This window comes from Miniopterus schreibersii, assembly GCF_964146895.1.
Source record: "Miniopterus schreibersii genome assembly, chromosome: X".
Classification (NCBI taxonomy): Eukaryota; Metazoa; Chordata; class Mammalia; order Chiroptera; family Miniopteridae; genus Miniopterus; species Miniopterus schreibersii.
In genome coordinates, this window is record NC_138104.1 from 67,830,354 (window position 1) to 67,836,418 (window position 6,065).

The window sequence follows — 6,065 nt, forward strand, 5'->3', positions numbered from 1 at the left end:
CTGGCTCCAACCACAAAAAGGGCACCATCCCCTCTCCCGGCCCATTAGCTGCTTGGGTGTTGCTGTTTGGTAGGGACTGAAGACTTCAGTGATATCCTGAAGGGCTCTGTCCCTTCAGCCTAAGGAACAAGGTCTTAGCCAGCTGACCTTGGCCTCAATGGGCCTCATCACAGGGGCATTTGGAGTGGCCAACTCTTGCCTGAGCTAGCTCTGGGCAGTACCCCCGGGCCATTGGTGGGTGATTTCTGCCTCAAACTTTCTCCCCTTTCCATCAAGAAGGGGCCTGTACCAAACACAGGAAGAGAGGGGGCTGCATGTAACTTCCCAACCAACGCAGCTGACTCCTAGCTCTGGGAGCAGGATGGACTTCACATGCTGGTGCTAATGCTGCCATGTGGACAGCAGCCATCAGTAAAATGAACATGCCCCCAGGGGCAATCGGGGAGGGGGCGCAGGGGGAGGGGGGGAGACATCTTTTCTCCTACCCCATTAGCTGCTTGGATCTCTGAGGGAGAGCAGTGACATAGTCCCAAGGGAGTCCTCTCTCTTTTCTTCAGCCACTTCCAGGCCTGCACATGTGAGTCTCTCCCTTCCCCTCTCAGCCCCCATTTCTTCCTCACTCCTATCCTCCCGGAGCTGCCCATATGTGTCTGCTAGGAGGCTAGCTGATAACTGAGGTGTTTGCTATCAGTCAGGGTGTACCTCCTGCCCAAGGAAGCAGCCTGACCCTACCTCCTCTGGCTCTGGATCCAGGGGCCTCAGATCCAGGATGGAAGGACATGCCCAAGGAGCGTGTCACACTGCCAGAGGTCAAGAAGGGGACCCGACCTGAATCTGGCAGGGAGGGGAGGCCTGGGGTTCTCAGGAGGTGTTCCCATCATTCGCAGCTCCTCTTCCATTGTATGGGTGCCCAGAGGCAGCTGGCACCCCATCTCCCAGCCAGAGTGAAAGTCTAGCTTTGCGACTGTTCTCAAGTGAGGTCTGGTGCCCCTCCAAGTGTGGCTTGGCAAGAACAACTCCAAGGTGGCTGGCTTTCACACAATGACATGAGACTCCTTGGCTAGCATCGAGCTTGTGATAGGTGTTCAGAAAATCAGGGCAGGCTTCAGCTTTTATCTTTCCTATCTGGGCACAGTGGATCATGCAGGTCAGGCTCTGAGGTTGCTGTGGGGCCAACGGGGGCTGAGCCCACGACAGCCAGACCACTATGGTGGGGCACCTTCCTACCTGGCCTGCAGGATAGCCAAGTTGCTTTCAAAGAGCAAACACCTGGGAAAATGGCTGGGGTTGGAGTACAAGGGGAGTGTATGCATGAGCGAGTGCTTGAGTGAGCATGTGTAAATGAATGTGTGAGTGTGTGTGACAGAGTGTAACTGTGCATAACTCAGTGGGTGTGACTGAGAATATATGTTAATAATTGTGTATAAATGTGAATTTGAGTAAGTAGGCATGTGTGTGACTAACTCTGAGTGTGTACAAGTGTGTGTGAGAACATGTGACTATGTGTGAATAATTGGGTGTGAGTGTGTCAGCGTGTGAGTAACTGGGCATTGTTACTGTGCATGAGAGAGCTGTGTGAGCATGTGTGACCATGTGTGGGAAGTTTGAGCATGTGTGAGTGAGTGTAAGCTATGTATGTGTGGCCCTGTGTGAGTATGTATGTGAGTGTGTGTGAGTAAATGTGTGTAAGCATGTGCATGAATGTGTGAGCATGTGTAAGCATGTCAGCATGTGTGAGTGAGCGTGTGTGTATGAGTGAGCATGTATGAGTGTGCATGTGACTTCTGCCTGCACTGAGAAGTATCAGGTCTCAAAGGCTATCCATGAAACCAGCTGCTTCCTGCAGGAGGGATAGACTACAAGGAGGTGTGACAATCCCTTGGCCCAGGGAAGAGCTCCTGCAGTGCCTTTGTGTCCTTTAGGTCTCTGTCATAGTGGCACCTCCTCATAGAAGCCTTTCCTTAGCTCTCAGCACCATCTTTCCTCTCCCCAATTGATGGCCTCCCTGGGCCCCCACCCTCACTGTGTGGCCATGTATTTATTCTCCACCTGCCAGCTCCCTAGTTTGTGGTCCCTGCTGCATCCTTAGCTCCCAGTTCTGGGCCTGGCACACAGGACGCCTTAGGGCTCTGTTTGTCCAAGGCAAGAAAGGATTTGAGGCGGTCTCCAGGCCTCTTCTACCTGTTACCTTGTTGGGCTCTGAGCCCTGCTTGCTTCAGGGTGGTGATGCTCATTGTGGGCCTGTCAATTCCCTTGCCGACACACTCAGCCCCCTTCCTGTGCCACCCCCACCCCCTTGCACTTCTGCTGTCTGCTCACAGATGGTGGCAAAGGCCTGATGTGGGTTCGGAGGCACTCACTGTCCCTGGAGCTGGGGAGCTGGGGGCTCTAAAGACGAGTGGCATAAGCCAGCCAGCTTCTGCTTGGGTGTCCATGGGCACACACTTGGGTCTCTGTCGACCAACGTGCATCTGTGGGTATGGTCTTCCCTGCATAAGGGTTTGTCTGTGGGTCTGTCTCCACTGTGTCCATAAATGTCTGTGTCCCTGTGTGCCTGTCTCTGATGTCCATTTGTGCAGTGCCTCTCCGTGTCCTGTATAAAAGGGTTTTGTGTGATAACCTTTTGGGGTCACTGACTTTGAGAATCTGTGGGAAGCTCCAGCTTCCCTTCAGAAAATGCCTTTAGATATTGCATTCCCAACAGTTAGAAGGCAGTTTCAGGACGATCCTCCACCCCCACCCCAAGGTAGGGACCCATGGACCCCACACTGCATATCAGCAAGCCAGCTCCACATCTCATTTGACTTCAGGGAGCCAGAACCAGAGGGCAGGGGTCTTGAGAGGGAAGGGCAGCCTGGTGCCCCCGTAGCATGCTTATAGCTCTTTCTCTGCGCTCCCAGTTGCCACGGCCCCCAGTTTCCAGTCGCGCCCACCCCACCTCGGCCAGCGTCCTCCCGGGACACTGCCAGACTGGGAAGTGAGGGCACCTCGCACGTCCTGGGGGACAGGAGGGCGCGCACCGGACGCGTGGCTCCGGAGCCCCACGGCCCCCGAGCAGCGCACCGCCCCCCGCGCCCGATCCCTCCTCCCTCTTCCCTCCTCCCCCCCTCCTCGTTCTCTCTCTCCTTCCCTCCCTCCCTCCTTCCCTCCCTCCCTCTTCGCTCAGAGCTGCGGCTGGAGCCGAGCGCGCCGCGTCGCCCGCTGCCGCCGGTGCGGAGCGTGGGGAGCACTCGGCCGCAACCCTCGCCCGCCTCAGAGGGTCGCGCCCACGCCGCCGGCCAGGCTGCCCTGTGCCCGGGCCTTTCCGTCCTTGGAGCAGATCGTTGCCAGCCGGGCGCCCGCCCTCAGCTACAGCGCCCGCGGAAGCCGAGGCCGCGGCGGCGGCCGTGCCCATGACCGGGTAAGTGGTGCCCCGGGCGCACCGGAGCCCTGGGGTGGGCGAGGGCGCGGGCGGGGCGAGGCAGGCGGCCCAGCAGGTGGCGAGGCTGTCAGGTGGGGTAACTCGGGTCCCCACTCGCGGCACCTGCACCCCGCGCGGGGCCTGCGTGTCCTTGCGGCGCGGCGTCCGCGCGTCACCCCGCAGCCCCGGGCCGGCAGGCAGCGCCGGGTAGCCAGCACTCTGCGCTCCGCATCCCGCGCGCACGCGCATCTGCGTCTGGGGAAAAAGGCCGCGGGGGGCTGCGGGCTGGGTCCTGGGAGGGCACAGCAGGGGCCTGGGGCCTGGGCCAAGCTGGCCTCGCTCACGCACCTCCGAAGCTTCGCGGTACCCCTCCCCCGCGCCCTCAAGCTCTTATTCTACCCCCGACACACGGTCTGAGAAACCCGCACAGGTTCCCACACTATCCCAGAACGCCCGCACAGACGCCCAGCCGACCCTTCCGCTGCCGTGGGCAGTGCGAATAGCAGGCCGCCCTGGTCGCACGTGGGTAACCCGTTCTCCATCCCTCCATGAACAGCTGTCCTCCCCTCCTCACCTGTGTGACCTTGGCCAGAAGGTTTCTCCTCTCTGGGCCTCAGTTTTCTCAAGGGTTTAGGATTCTGGAATTTGGAGCACTGGGGGAGGGGGCATGTCCCAGAGGAGTGAGCCCTGGATCTCCCCCCTAGACAGTCCTCTGATTTTCTCTCTAGGACCTCGTTTCCTTCCTTCTGCTGACTCTGCAGGGCTTAGTGGGCAGGCCAGCTGAGGGTGGGTGGCAGGCAAGGTGGGGGCCTGGAGGGGACCTGGGAGAGCCCCTTGTGAGGGCTTGGGTGAGGGATTGGGAAAGAGTCCGGGAAAGCTTCAAGGGGCAGGGCAGGGCCAGCATCCTTGAACTAGGCACTTGACACTCCCAGACTGGGGTGGGAGAGTGGGGCCACTCAATATTTCAAAAATGAGGCCACTGGGCCTCCGACTTAAAGTGAGTCCCTGACAGCTGCAGGGTTTGAGTCCAGCCTGACCCTGGCCATCCCAATCTCCCTTGGCTCCTTGCAAGGACTTGGGTGCCAGCCTGGCAGGCATCCCCCTGGGTTGCCCACTAGCCCTGTGCCCTCAGCCCTGCTGTCACCCTCACTGTACTGTGAACATCTTAAAGCAGGGACTGGTTCTTAATCTGTGCCAATTCTTATTGGAGTGCCCAGCCCAGGTGTGGCTCAGAGTGAGCACAGGTTTCTGTGTGGCACATTCACGACCTTGACCTCACTGAATTTGCAGAATCACCCAATGAGGAGGGCAAGGCCAGAGTTTTTGTCCCCATTTTTCAGATGAGACCATTGAGGCCCTGAGAGGAGAAGGGACCTGACCCTGCATTGACTGGATGGGCAGATAGATGGGGACACTCTAGGTCCAGGCAGGGTTCTAAGCTAGGAATTCCTGGACCCTCGGCTGAGTCTCACCATCAACGCCAAATGTGAGTTGCTGTTTTCATTGCCCCCTTTCACAGCTGAGGAAACCAAAGCCATAGGGCTCATGAGAGAGGAACTGGGATGCAGACCTGGGCAGTGGGAACCCCAGCTCAAATTAGCCTTCAGAGGGCAGGGCTGGGGGCTGCCTAGGTCCTTGCTGGGCTGAGGCTTGGCAGAGGGACCGAGGGTGTTGGAAGAGGCTGGGCAGTTGTGGTCCCAGGGTATTGATTGTCCCTGCTGCTAGCCTCTAGGAGGAGGGCCAAGGACACAGCTAGTCTTGATCAGATCAACCTGGTCCATGCCCAGTGCTGCCAGGTGGTTTGAGCAAAGGGGCAGGCGGCTCTGGCACAGACATGTGGGGGCGTAACAAAGGCAGATGGCACTAGGGCGGTGTGGGAGGGGGCTTTGCACGGAGCCAGAAGGAGAGCCAGTCCTGGGGGAAGTAAGCCCTAGGCTAAGAGTGCTGGGGCTGGGGAGAAAGCTACAAGCACAGGCAAAAGGCACTCACTGCAGCAGGCCCGAGGGGTAAAGAAGGCTTGGGGGAGCTCCTTGGTTTGCTGCCAGCTCTGGGACTGATGGTTTTGTGACCTTGGCCAAGTCCCTTCCCTGCTCCAGACCTGGGAAGTGGGGAGATCTCAGTGCATTCTGATGACATTTCAGGATTCCCAGCTGGATCTTCAGAGATTGAATCATTTGCGACAGGGAGAGGACCGACAGTGAGTCAGTGAGCTCTCTCCATCCCAGAATGTCTTCTCCCAGTCCAAGGAGGCAACCAAAGGGTGCTGGGATCAGCTTAAGCCCCTCCCCCACTCCCCTTGCCTTTCTGGTGGACAAGATGAGAATGCCCTGGGCCCCTGGGGGCTTTGAGAGCTGACCTTCAGCTGGGACTCTTGAAGCCAGCAAAGCCAGGCCCAGCTTCCTTCCTCCCACCTTACAAAGTGAGTTGTCAGCGCGTATGTCCGCTATGCCCATTGCACTCTCTTCAGATTTTAAACTAGGGTGTATGTATTTAACTGATGGCTGCTGTCTCTATCAGAGGTTACTAGCACATCAAATATTGTAGGTAATGATAGTGAGACTAATAATGGCACTCATCTTGTGCCAGACATCGTTCAGTGCTTCACAGACATCCCTTCATTTCATTGAAACAACCAAATGTAGCAAGGGCTGTTACTATCCCCACT